At 38.0% G+C, this 12,639-nt stretch overlaps 1 protein-coding gene across 3 annotated transcripts in view; it reads left to right on the top strand.

Moving 5' to 3' along the window:
- The window catches only part of STARD13 (StAR related lipid transfer domain containing 13), a 238,602-nt gene that overhangs the window by 11,418 nt on the left and 214,545 nt on the right, over positions 1 to 12,639 (top strand). For 2 of the 3 annotated variants that reach the window (XM_066381017.1, XM_066381014.1), the window contains exon 2: positions 6,766 to 6,848. The exons of the other annotated variant lie outside the window; for it this stretch is intronic. The gene's annotated coding sequence lies outside the window, so the exon portion shown is untranslated. The remainder of the gene's footprint in view (positions 1 to 6,765; positions 6,849 to 12,639) is intronic. 3 annotated transcript variants of the gene reach the window in all.

The raw sequence follows: 12,639 nt of genomic DNA, 5'->3' as shown, positions 1-12,639 counted from the left end.
AGTTTCCATGTGTCTGATAATTTTTTAGTCTTTCTGTTGTGGTTGATTTCTAGTTTCATGCCATTGTGATCAGAGAAAGTGCTTGATATGATTCCAATCTTCTTAAATTTGTTGAGACCTCTTTTGTGCCCTAACATGTGGTCTATCCTAGAGAATGTACCATGAGCACTTGAAAAGAATGTATATTCTGTTGCTTTAGGTGAAAGGTTCTGAAGATATCTATTAAATCAAGTTGATCTAGTGTGTTCTTTAAGTCTGCTGTTTCTTTGTAAATTTTCTTTCTTGAGGATCTATCTAGTGATGTTAGTGGGGTATTGAAATCCTCTATTATTATGGTATTGCTGTTGATCTCGCCCTTTAAATCCATCGAAGTCTGCTTTATATATTTAGGTGCTTCTATATTAGGTGCGTAGATATTTATAATGGTTATATCTTCCTGTTGGATTGCTCCCTTTATCATTATGTAGTGGCCTTCTTTATCTCTTACTATAGTCTTTGTTTTAAAGTCCATTTTGTCTGATATAAGTATTGCTACCCAAGCTTTTTTTCATTTCTATTTGTATGAAATATTTTTTTCCATCCTTTTACCTTTAGTCTATGTGCATCTTTTGTTTTAAGGTGTGTCTCTTGTAGACAGCATATGTATGGGTCCTGCTTTTTTATCCATGCAGCTACCATATGTCTTTTAATTGGATCTCTTAATTCATTTACATTTAAGGTTATTATTGATATGTAGTTGTTTATTGCCATTTTATTCTTTAAAGCTGTATTCTTCTTTTGCTATATTCTTTTCCCCCTTTGATCTGTTTACAACAGGCCCCTTAACATTTCTTGCAGCATTGGTTTGGTTGTAATGAATTCCTTGGGTTTTTTTGTTTTGTTTTGTTTTTTTGTCTGGGAAGCTTTTTATTTCTCCTTCAACTTTAAACAATAGCCTTACTGGATAAAGTGGTCTTGGTTGTATGCTCTTGTTCTGCATTACTTTGAATATTTCTTGCCATTCCCTTCTGGCCTCAAGTGTTTCTGTTGAGAAGTTGAAGTCATCATTATTGGGGCTCCTTTGTAGGTAATAGCCTTTTTTTTCTCTAGCAGCTTTTAATATTTTCTCTTTATCACTTAGCTTTGGTATTTTAATTATGATGTGTCTTGGTGTAGATTTCTTTGGGTTTCTCTTTCATGGAATTCTCTGTGCTTCTTGAACTTGCATCCCTTTTTCCTGCATCAATTTAGGGAAGTTTTCAGCTATGATTTGATTGAATAAAGTTTCTATCCCTTGTTTTTTCTCTTCTTCTTCAGGGACCCCTATGATAAGGATGTTATTTCTCTTCATGTTGTCACAGAGCTCTCTTAGAGTTTCCTCAGATTTTTTGAGCCTCTTTTCTTTTTGCTGCTCTGCTTCTGTGCCTTTGTTTATCTTGCCCTCTAACTCACTGATTTGAACCTCAGCTTCATCCAACCTGCTTTTAATTCCTTCCATTGTGGTCTTCATTTCTGATATTGTATTTGTCATTTCTGACTAATTTTTTTTATTATTTTAATGTCCTTTTTGATGCTTGTAATCTATTTATGTGCTCATTGTGAAAATCCATTGTTGTTCTAAAATCTTTTAGCATTCTAATAATTCTTATTTTAAACTCTGCATTCGGTAGTTTGGTTATTTTCATATCACTTAGTTTATTTTCTGGAGGTTTCTCTTGTTGATTCATTTGGATTGCACTTCTCTGTTTTCTCATTATGCCTGTGTGTTTGGGTGTGTTGTTTGTAGAGCTGGTTGAGTCTTGGGTTGGTGTTGTCTACCTCCAACTTTCAGTTGTGTTATTTCTAGGTCTACTTGGGTTGGCATCAGCTGTTGTTTGTAATCCACTGTTGGATTTGGCTTTTCTAGTACAGCACTTTGAAGTCTTCATTTGCTTGTTTTCTTCTCAGTTTTCTTAACTCGGTGGTAGTCTTGTTCCCAAATAATTTTTTGTGACTGATTTATTACTTATTTGGTCTTAGAACTGTTGATTAATAAAAAAAAAAGGTCTCACTAATAAAATATTTTAATTTAGAAATTATAATACTAAGTAAAATTTACAGAAATTTAAATAAGATGGAAGGAAAGACTTCTTGAGATTGCCATATATATATATATATATAAATTAAAATACAGTTAATTAAATAAAAGTGATCTTAGCAAGAATGCTTCTATGGTTACTATAAATTGTTGGCCCCACTTATAATAGGGTAAGAGTTTTATATTGGAAAGGTAACATCTCTGCTGTCCTACTATCTGGAAATAGTCTAACCAAAAAAGCTTAGCTTGTAAGAAAAATTCTACATTGTGAATTTTTTAGTATTGTATCTATTTATAAGTTATGGTTTATCTATAATAAAATTGAAGGGAAATTATGCAGAGAAAAATAGATAACATTTTACATTTTTTTGTTTGTAAAAAGTTTAACTTAAACTTTGCCTAACTTATCTGCAATGTGTTGGCAAACCCTTGGAAGTAACACAATTGCCTCCTGGAAATAGAGTAAAGAAAGGATGATATTTCTTCATTGCTGGTGGTTGGTTACTTAGTAAGAGAGACACATGCACCATGAGTTGGCTAGAATTCCTTGAGAAGACCATTTGATACCATTTTTGCCAGTCATGAAATGATCATTTAGACATGGAGCACATATCCATGAAATTGATATATACTCCTCCTTTGTGTTTTTATATGTATGTTGAACAAAATAACTTGTAAAGAAAAATTTGCTTTGAGATTTTGTAGTTTTTCAGGGTTCATCCAACAATGTATTTCTAGTCTGACGCTTTGCAAGTTTAGTAATATTCCAAAATGAAAACAAAAGTGTTTTGAAAGTGTTACAACATTCCTGGGCTTTTTTTTTCTCCAGAATCCTTGAATGTTTAGCTCTAAAACAGTCAAGTTAAAGGACAAACATTTTGTCATGTTTGTAGTTAGTCAATAAGTATTTATTGAGCCATGAAATAGTGTCCTTGTCAAATCACATTGGGACTGTAGTGCAGGACATAAATTCAGTACTGTGATGTTATCCTGGCAAAGCACACAAATTTTATTATGCTGCTCAAATCACTTACCTCATATATTTAATCAGAAATAGAGCAAGCTTCCAGAAATTGCAAAAGGACACTATAGAATGTGCCATGACTACATAATAGTGTTTTTGCAAATCTGCTGTGTTAAGCCATCTTACATAATAAGGCAGAATACTTCCTTAGTAACATTTTTATCTCATGTAAAAATTTCAGAATCCTATGGTTCTGTTGTTTGGTGTAACAGAGAATATTTTATCTACATGCCATCATGGCATACTATGTTTTTTGAATACTTCTTTTTCTTTCCTATATAGGAAATTAAATGAACAAAAGATATAATGCTTCTGCAACCTCCTGAAAATTAATATATCTACTAGCAATGACATTAAATTGGGATTCTTTATCATATACTTCTTATCTTCTCTCCAACTGGACAAAGTGGAAACAATTTCAGGGTCTTTGAAGGGTCATTGAAAATGCTTTCTAATTAAATTTAATATTTATCATTGGAATAATATCCTAAAATAAAAATATTTGATATTGTATATTTGGGAAGTGTAACAATATGTTATATTCATGTACTGCTGTATGGCAATGCAAGGGTTTGTCACAATGACATCACAGAGATGGCAGGCAGAGCTTTCCTCTCTTGTCTGACATTGAGTTGTATATATCACAGAACTCTCCTAAATCAATGATGGATTGCACTTTTCTTAGCCACGAACTGCCAGCACAGTCATATGTATATAAATTACATATTTATTTTAGACCTCCCAAATAAGACTTCATAAGCAATAGATATAAAAGAGGAGCAATTGTTTGAGTAAAAATAAACTAAAAAAACCCCCAGCTTTTACATATTTCAACCATTGTTTTATTTTATTCTTTCTGGGAAGACAGACGAGAAACCTCGCTGTGTTTGATTTCTAGCTCTTAAGTCTAAATCAAAGTAATAATGACAAAAGATAAAGTACACTCTAATCCTTTGGAGTAGCACTAGAATGGTGGAAAAGGGATTGAAGCTATTTGAGAGAACATCAGATATATGCAGTTACAATTCTATAATGGTGATTAACATCTGTGAAATTAGCATCAATTCAGTCATAATGTTGATATAAAATTTGCCAGAGCTATGGCTGCAGTGCTAGGAGCATAGGTTGCCCTGTGTAGTAAATGCATATCATTTTACTTTTGGTTCACACAACAATGTAGAGGAGAGTGCGGTTAGTGGTGTTTGGGTGTGATGGAAGATTACAGACATGGCGTCATGATCTAGTTGGTAAGAGCAGCTTCTGGAGCCAAGACTACATGGGTTTGAATCCTGCTTACACACAAAAGCAGTGGGTTCTTGGGAAAGAGAATTCATCTCAATGTTTCTGTTTCCTGATTTTTAAAAAGGAGGATAAGGCCCTGGCTGGGTAGCTCTGTGGATAAAGCATTGAATCAGCATGTCAGAGGTCACGGGTTCAACCCTGGTCAGGGCAGGTAGAAAGAGCAATTAATGAGTACACAACTAAGTGAAATGAGTTAATGCTTTTCTCTCTCCCTGTTTCTCTCTCTCTCTCTCTCTCTCTCTCTCTCTCTCTCTCTCTCAAATCAATGGAAACTTGTTAAGAGAAGGAGGATAAGCATAGTACTTAACTTATAGGGCTGTTATGAGGATTAAATGCAGGGATCTCCAATTACTGAGACATTAAACTCACTCTCTTTGCTCTAACTGGGATTAAAAAATCAAATGCTACAGATGTTGTTAGCATGGTTGGCAGCAAGTTGTGTAAATCTATTAGTGTTAAAGTGTGACTTGTTCATTATACAGTACTAACATTTTGTCTTTCTGAATGATCAGCAGTTATGGTTTGTTCATCAAAATCACCAACTTTAGAGTTACACAACCAAAAATCGATTCCCATGTCCTTGGCCTAAATGGAATTTGATGAAGATCTAATTAAAATGAAAGAACTCAGACTAGATAATCCTTTGGTCCCATTTAGCTTAAAGAGCAATGCATCTATAAAATCAGACCATGTATCCAAAGGAAATTAAATGCCCTAAGTCTTTTAGTTCTCTTTGTGTGAATATTGCAGGACATTCTGACAGGGAGAAGGCAGACGCCCTGAAGTATACCCTAGGATGCCTACCAGTGTCATTCCCCATGCAACTTTGGTTGCCTGGCCTCTACCAATGGCAGTAACTTATAACTGGTACCTTCTGTTGTTGGAACTGTCTGCAGAAATTGGAGCAGGAAACAGGAGGGGGACAAGCTAGGAGTCCAGGGCCTGCAAACACGCATTGAATCTCAACAGCCCTAGCCTAGACCACACTCAGGCAGGGCTCAAAAGGGTCCTGCACCTGGTTTAATGTTTTGTTCTTACTATCTTGATATTTTTAATAATTATTGAATAGAAGGCTTACATTTTTATTTTATACCGAGCCTGGAAAACAATATAGCTGGCCCAGCATCTAGCTTCTTGTAGAATTGTGCCTTGATTTGTAAGTTCACCTTCGCTGGTGATTTGGTGTTAGGTAAGTAAGATAAAAGTGACGAGTAAAGTCACAGAAAGAGACACTGAAGCTTTCTCTTAAGCACCTACAATCTATAATCCACATGCTCTGTACCCCTTGCTCTTGGGGAAGGTGATCTCCTAAGACAGAAAGTGTGTTTGTTTTATTTTATTATTTACTGATTCTGACAGCATCTTTATGAAATATGGCAACAACACTACCACTGATTTTTACAGAGTTATATAATGATATTTTAGTTATTAGGTATATTGAAGCAAATATTTTCTTAGTTTTTTACTTTAAAAAAAAAAGGTTGGGACAAATTACAACTCTTAGTAGGCTAGATTTTCAGATCTAAGGCTTGCTTTGAGAACTTAATCTGTTTTTTAATTAAAAATGTATTTGCAATACCCATAATAAATTAATTTATTAAACCACTTCTATTAAAATTATTAAGACTATTTCCTGCATAGTTTTAGCCTAGGGCTACTTACTCAGAAAAGAAAATCAGGGGAAGTAGTAATAAAGCCTATCGTCTATCACCAAGGATTTCCAGCACATATCTACCAAATTTTTATCTTGTCATCATGACCATCTGTCTCGGTGAAGAATGCAAAATATGTCCACAGTCTAGTCCCAGAAATCACATAGGTTAAATCCCTCATCGCTAATGGAAGTTATACATAGATATCCCCACTGAATAATGTAAAAGATGGCATTTTTATTTAAAAGTTAAGTTCATTATTTAATGCAAATAATTTCTGGGCAATTACATAAAAAGAGCACATGAACTTTTATTTGATTTTAAGCTACTTCAAACAAGAATGTATATATTTGTGTAGTTCTGAATGGTATCACAGATAAGTTGTCAGCTGATTGTAAGAAAGTAGACCTGCCTGACAGCAGTGCCCTGGCACCCAGGTGGGCACCGATGGTGGTCCCCAAAGGGACACAACTGATAGTGGCTTGGAAAGCTTGTTCTGTGTACTTAGCTCTGAATGTACAAGAAGTATGAGATATATTATATAAACAGCTTTATCAAAGAGACTTAACAAGTTTTACCTTCTAGGTAGGAAATCTGTAGGAGTAAGTTAAACCTAATGGCACAGTTATCAAAATTCAGAAAATTCAAATTCTAGGTCTCTCTCTAGAAATGATCTCCTGTATCAATATTCAAATATAATGATTTCCTCATGTGTCTGTATTTGTCCTTAGGTCATAATCTCCTGCAGGAACGGATAATGTCTTATTCACTATGGACAGTCCAGTGGCCCAGGCATATAGTTGAAATACAGAAGGTACAAAATGAATGCTTATTGAATGAATGAATTAATAATAATTATAACATTAACAGCTCTCCTGCATTGGTATCAATTGTATGCCAGGCATTGTGCTAAGTAAGGACTTAATGCATTTTCTCATTTGATAGACAAGCTTCAGGGAGAATACTACCAGAGTTTCTGATAGCACATACAGAAGCCTGCTTTGATTTAGAAAAAACCTTCCTCTCTAGGCTCATGAACTAGAAGACAATTAGAAAATGGTTCCTCCCCTGAGAAAATACAGCCCCATGGGAGTGCTGCTGGGTAAGTAGACCCTTGGCTGAATTTCAACCTCCATGGCCCCCTTGGCTGCTTGCTATGTTATACCTGGGGCTCCCACCTTATGTATAAGGAAACCAAGGCTTAGACAGATGAAGTGACTTGTTCAAGGCACATAACTACTACTTGCAGCTGTGTCAGTTGGTTAGTGTGGCACACTTTGCATGGCATGTAAAACTTTTGAGATCCTGGTGACTGTGACCAAGACCGTTGTAATCTCAGTCTAACACTTAGAAAGGGGTGATGGTTTATGGTGTCAGAGTGATAATGTGGACCCACCAATATTGCCTCAAGGTTACCACATGGTGTAATAGATAGGAGCTGATGGTGTCATTCTAGCATTCCAGGGTCGCCATGGTGATAATGGTGATGATTAGTGATAATCCTGAATATCTGTATAATACTTTACAATTAAGTGTTTTTCTATTAAGTGGCTTAAAATCAATAGGTTCTCAAAAAAGTCCTTTAAGGTTAGCAGAGGAAGTGCTATGGCCTCTACCACATTAACCAGATAGAGGAGGATGAGAAAAATGACCTGACTACCCGAGGTCCCCAGGCCAGGCCTGAGAGGTGTCTGAATCCAGGCTCTTACTCCAGTGCTCACTCTCTTGTCACTTTCTTGCTGCCCAATGTGAGCTCTGCTTTATAAGATCAGTCAGTTGCTGTTAACTAAACCTAAGGCTCACAGGCCTGAACCACCTGGAAAGCTTTTAAAAATACAGGCCCTTGGACTCCTCGCCAGATTCATTCAATCAACATGATTCCTAGGGAGGTAGTGCACATGACTGTGTTTCTGTGCGTGTAGAAGGGGTGGGTCTGTAGTCCGCGTCTTTAACAAGCTTCCCAAATGATATTGTTATTTGCTTATAGCCTGCCTGGCACTGTCCTCTCCACAGTGGCTGGAAATGGCTCCAAACTCTCGTAGTGATTTCAAACTCCATGCCTTTCTCTCCCTCTGCCTACCTAGATCCTACTTACTTGCAAGGACTGGCTCAAATCCTTCATGATTTGTCATCAGCAAGGGGGAGTTCCCCCCTTGGAAGGATCTCCCTCTTCCCTATGTGAGTGTCCTTCGGTGGGGGAGGGGGAGGGAGCACCTTGAGGGTCTGTTGTGTGCAAGGCTCCTGAATCAGTGCTTTTCCATATGTCATCCTGCGAACCATCACAGCAAGATGCTGAGGTCATGGTTCTCATCCCCATTTTAAAGACATGTGGAGACACTTGGCCAAGGCCAGCTCAGCTAGGAAAGCGTGGGCCCTCCTCTGGCTTCGGGTGCCCAACTTCCTGCTCATTCTGCTGAGCGTTTCATGCTCCAGGCTGCTGCCTGTCTCACCAGCAAGATTTCTTTTGTACTATAATAGAGAGACTTTGTCTTATATTTTTTTAAAAAAATCCTTTTACCTTCTGTATAATTCATATTGTAAAATACACTAGTTTTTGAAGAAATAATAAAAAAAAAAAGAATGCCTTCCCTTCATTTGTGGATCATATCCTAGCAAGCTTCAAAAAGGTAAAAGACATTGATAGAGCCATGATATTTATTCAAGCTCTTTAACATGATGAGGAAATTCCAGCCAACATTCTATCCTCTTCTTTCTTTTAACTAAAAAATAAATAAAACAAAACAAAAACAAACAAAGTTGAAATGTTAGAGTGCATGGAAGCCTTATGGATTATTTTGTTCAAACCATTCATTTTACAAGAGCTGACTGAACCTCAGAGAGATTCAATTAACCTGTTCCAGGTCACATATCTCATTAGTGATAAATTTGAGATTAGAGTCCAACTCCACGTCACACTAAATGACTTTTGGGATTACAGGTGAATTCATTCTTGGCCAATCATTCATAAGCAAAATGTCCATATCTGAAATTAGTTTAGGGGATAAACATCTTGAGGGAAAAATGGTACCTTACCTTCAAGAGCAAAGCTTATCCCTTGAGATATAAGTGTTTGTTGACAGCCCGAATCACTGTCTCAGAAAATTAAAGAAATTTGATTGCTCCCTCCTAGGTGCCAAGTTCAGGCCTGGTGGCCCTAAACCCTGCCTACTCTATTATGATCCTAGCCTAAGGTGTCTGGCATACCTGTCAGCTTTTTGGAGTTGAGCAAGATAACCCTTTCTCGTCCTCTTGCCTCCTTCCAAGATGCAATTTTATAGCTAAAGGAAACTAACACTGCTGTTGTTATTACAGGTTAGGGTGGAGAAAAAGGAGAAAGTACAGTTTTAATTTAAATATTAATTTCTCATCCCTTTAAGCCAAACTTTTTACACAGAGGGCCAGTTCACTGTCCCTCAGACCATTCGGGGGCCACCACATACAGTGCTCCTCTCACTGACCACCGATAAAAGAGGTGCCCATTGCGGAAGTGCAGCGGGAGGGCCGGATAAATGGTCTCAGGGGGCCGCATGCAGCCCGCGGGCCATAGTTTGGGGACGCCTGCAAGACAAAAATATTCCCTTTTGACTATTTTTTAAATTACAGAGCTAGAGAAAAAAAAAAGAGGTTTTTAAAATTTTTTTCCCAAACTATATTACTTTTTTTCCTCACAAAGACTTCAAGTTCTCATTGACTTAACTATTCAACAAATATTTACTCAGTACTTACTATGCCAAACACTGTCTCAGCTACTGGGGATTCAGTGTTATGAAAAAACAGTGAGAAGAGACTGGAGAACGAAAGGGAGTGGTGTGTTGGGTTTGATGTTCAGAGGTCTGTCTGGGGAAGTGGCATTGGAGCAGAGACCTTCAGAGATCTGGGCAAGGAGGAGGGAGCAGAGCGTGGATGTGTTCTAGAGCAGGAGCACGTGGGTATGTTTGAGGCATGTCAGGTATGCTGGGGGCTGGGAGCACGGTGTTGAGCAGAAAGGAGGTAGGAAAAGGGGTTGCATATAGTCCGGTCCTCTGTAGCCTTATGGTCTGGGAAGGAGCCCCAATATGATCTTGGGTATGATTTCCTATGAATAGTTACCTGGTGTACAATGGAAAAGTTGGAAAGAAAAGACAATAGAGGCCAAGAGAGGAAGCAGAAAGACATTTTTTTTTTTTTTTTTTTTTGTATTTTTCTGAAGCTGGAAACGGGGAGAGACAGTCAGACAGACTCCCGCATGCGCCCGACCGGGATCCACCCGGCACGCCCACCAGGGGCGACGCTCTGCCCACCAGGGGGCGATGCTCTGCCCCTCCAGGGCGTCGCTCTGCCGCGACCAGAGCGACTCTAGCGCCTGGGGCAGAGGCCAAGGAGCCATCCCCAGCGCCCAGGCCATCTTTGCTCCAATGGAGCCTTGGCTGCGGGAGGGGAAGAGAGAGACAGAGAGGAAGGAGAGGGGGAAGGGTGGAAAAGCAAATGGGCGCTTCTCCTATGTGCCCTGGCCGGGAAGGAAGCAGAAAGACTTTATAGAGGACTCCGTGAAGTACCAAATTTAGTTCATGTCTCAGTTATTAAAAAAATAATAATAAAATAAACTTAGTTGCTGGTCACATAAGAGCCCATTGCTTAATTTAAAGAGGGAAAGAATAACCTCTGGCCCTCAGCTTTTTTATAGAAGTGGGAAGAATTAGGTGGATTTATTCATCCATTCAAAAACATTTATTTAATGAATATCATATTCCAGATACTGTGCTGTGCCATGCACTAAGAATAAAAAGATGAGAAAGACAGTAAGTCTTATCCTCGAGGACTTTGGAAAGTGCAATGGCAGAAGAATACACAGGATGTAGAGCGAGAGTGGAGGATGGAGTGAGGAAGTTGGCCTAACTTCACAGAATATATAACCCCTGAGTTGGGCCTTAAAGGAGAGAACTTACACTCTGAGAAGGGGGAAGAGCAAGCATGTGCAAAGAAGCAGAGAGACATGAAACAGTGCAGGGAATGATTGGTGTTGCTGAAACCTTGAGTCAATTAGGAGAGAGCACGTGAAGAAAAGGCTGGAGAGGTGAGCAGAGACTGGACAATGAGCTTGAGGTTCTTCTCCATGTCCTCTGGTGCTATCTCAGACCGTCCATAAATGCTTTTATTCCTCTAGGACTCTGTGATAACATGAATCCATTTTCCTTTCTCCATGTGTGGGTGAAATAATCATCACAGCCCCTGTTTATTTTTATATTCATGTTTTCTAAGTTACCTGGGTCTACACCTTTAAAGAACAACCATTAGAGCCTCTTCTCTTGCTTGTATGTTGCAAAAAACTTGAGCTTGAGTGACTTTTAAAGATGGCTTGTTTTTTTTTTTCGTATTGGCTACATCCATCTTTGCCTTTATTTTTTTTTTAAGATTTTTTATTTATTCATTATAGGGGAGGGGGAGAGAGAGAGAGAGAGAGAGAGAGAGAAGGGGGGAGGAGCTGGAAGCATCAACTCCCATATGTGCCTTGACCAGGCAAGCCCAGGATTTTGAACGGGCAACCTCAGCATTTCCAGGTTGACGCTTTATCCACTGCACCACCACAGGTCAGGCAAGATGGCTTTCATTAAATTAGCAGAACATACAGAAGATCCTGTGAATTCCTACTTTCAGCCTTGCTTTATGGGGATTCTTTACTCCAAGTATTGGTGCGGTTGCTTGAATTTACAAATTTAAAGTGAATAAAACTAATATAATTCGTTGACTAAATTTTCAGAGAGCTTTTGGGCAACAGTTACTTTAACAGGACTCCTTTGAAAAACAATCTGAAATACAAGGTTGTATTAACTCATTCATAGGCATTTATCGATTTATACAAGATTGCCTATCAGGTGGGGACACAAGAATAAATATGATAAAATTCTTTCTTTCAAGCAACTTACAAGTATTGATGGCTTCTTATAATTTTGGTAAGAAATATCATAATTCTCTGATTTTAGTATACAAACAAAATAGTTTTAAGTCAATGGTTTAAAAGGTTTTAAAATATTTTACTAAAAATAGATGAACTTTGTGTTTATGCACAAACTCAGCCTTATGGAAAGCTGGATATATTTATCTCTATTCTGACTAGAGGCAAGGGGGAGGGAAAAAGTCAGAAGAAAAGTACTAATTCATAGTGTACAACTTGAGAGCCTCCACTGAACAGCTGCATGCTAACACTTACCCTTTTGTTCACATGGACTTGCTCTTTGGAATCCTCAGATATCTGTGATTGCCTGGGGGCTCTTCAAATGTCACCAGGGCAACAACAAAGTAGCACACATGAAGCAGCCCCTCTGTGGCATTCTTTATGAAAAGCATTAAATTAAATTATTGCATAACAAATCATCTGCATATGAAAGGCAGTGAACTGTTGGAGAACCCAACTGAAACAATGCTGAATTTGATTTCTACCTCCACTGATAAGTGACTGGCACCCTTAGAAATCTCACTGTGATCCAAGTACCCCATGTAGAATGTGAGAAATATTAATACTGTTACTTCTGACCTCAAGGGAATTGAGGGCTAAATTAGGGAGATTGTTGAGATAGTTAGAGAAAAACTGCCATCTATCCCTTAACCCTGTTTCTCTTACCCATTCT

The sequence above is a fragment of the Saccopteryx leptura genome, chromosome 4 (assembly GCF_036850995.1).
Source record: "Saccopteryx leptura isolate mSacLep1 chromosome 4, mSacLep1_pri_phased_curated, whole genome shotgun sequence".
Classification (NCBI taxonomy): Eukaryota; Metazoa; Chordata; class Mammalia; order Chiroptera; family Emballonuridae; genus Saccopteryx; species Saccopteryx leptura.
The sequence above is the reverse complement of the archived record's forward strand: the minus strand, read 5'-3'. Positions and strand labels throughout refer to the sequence as shown.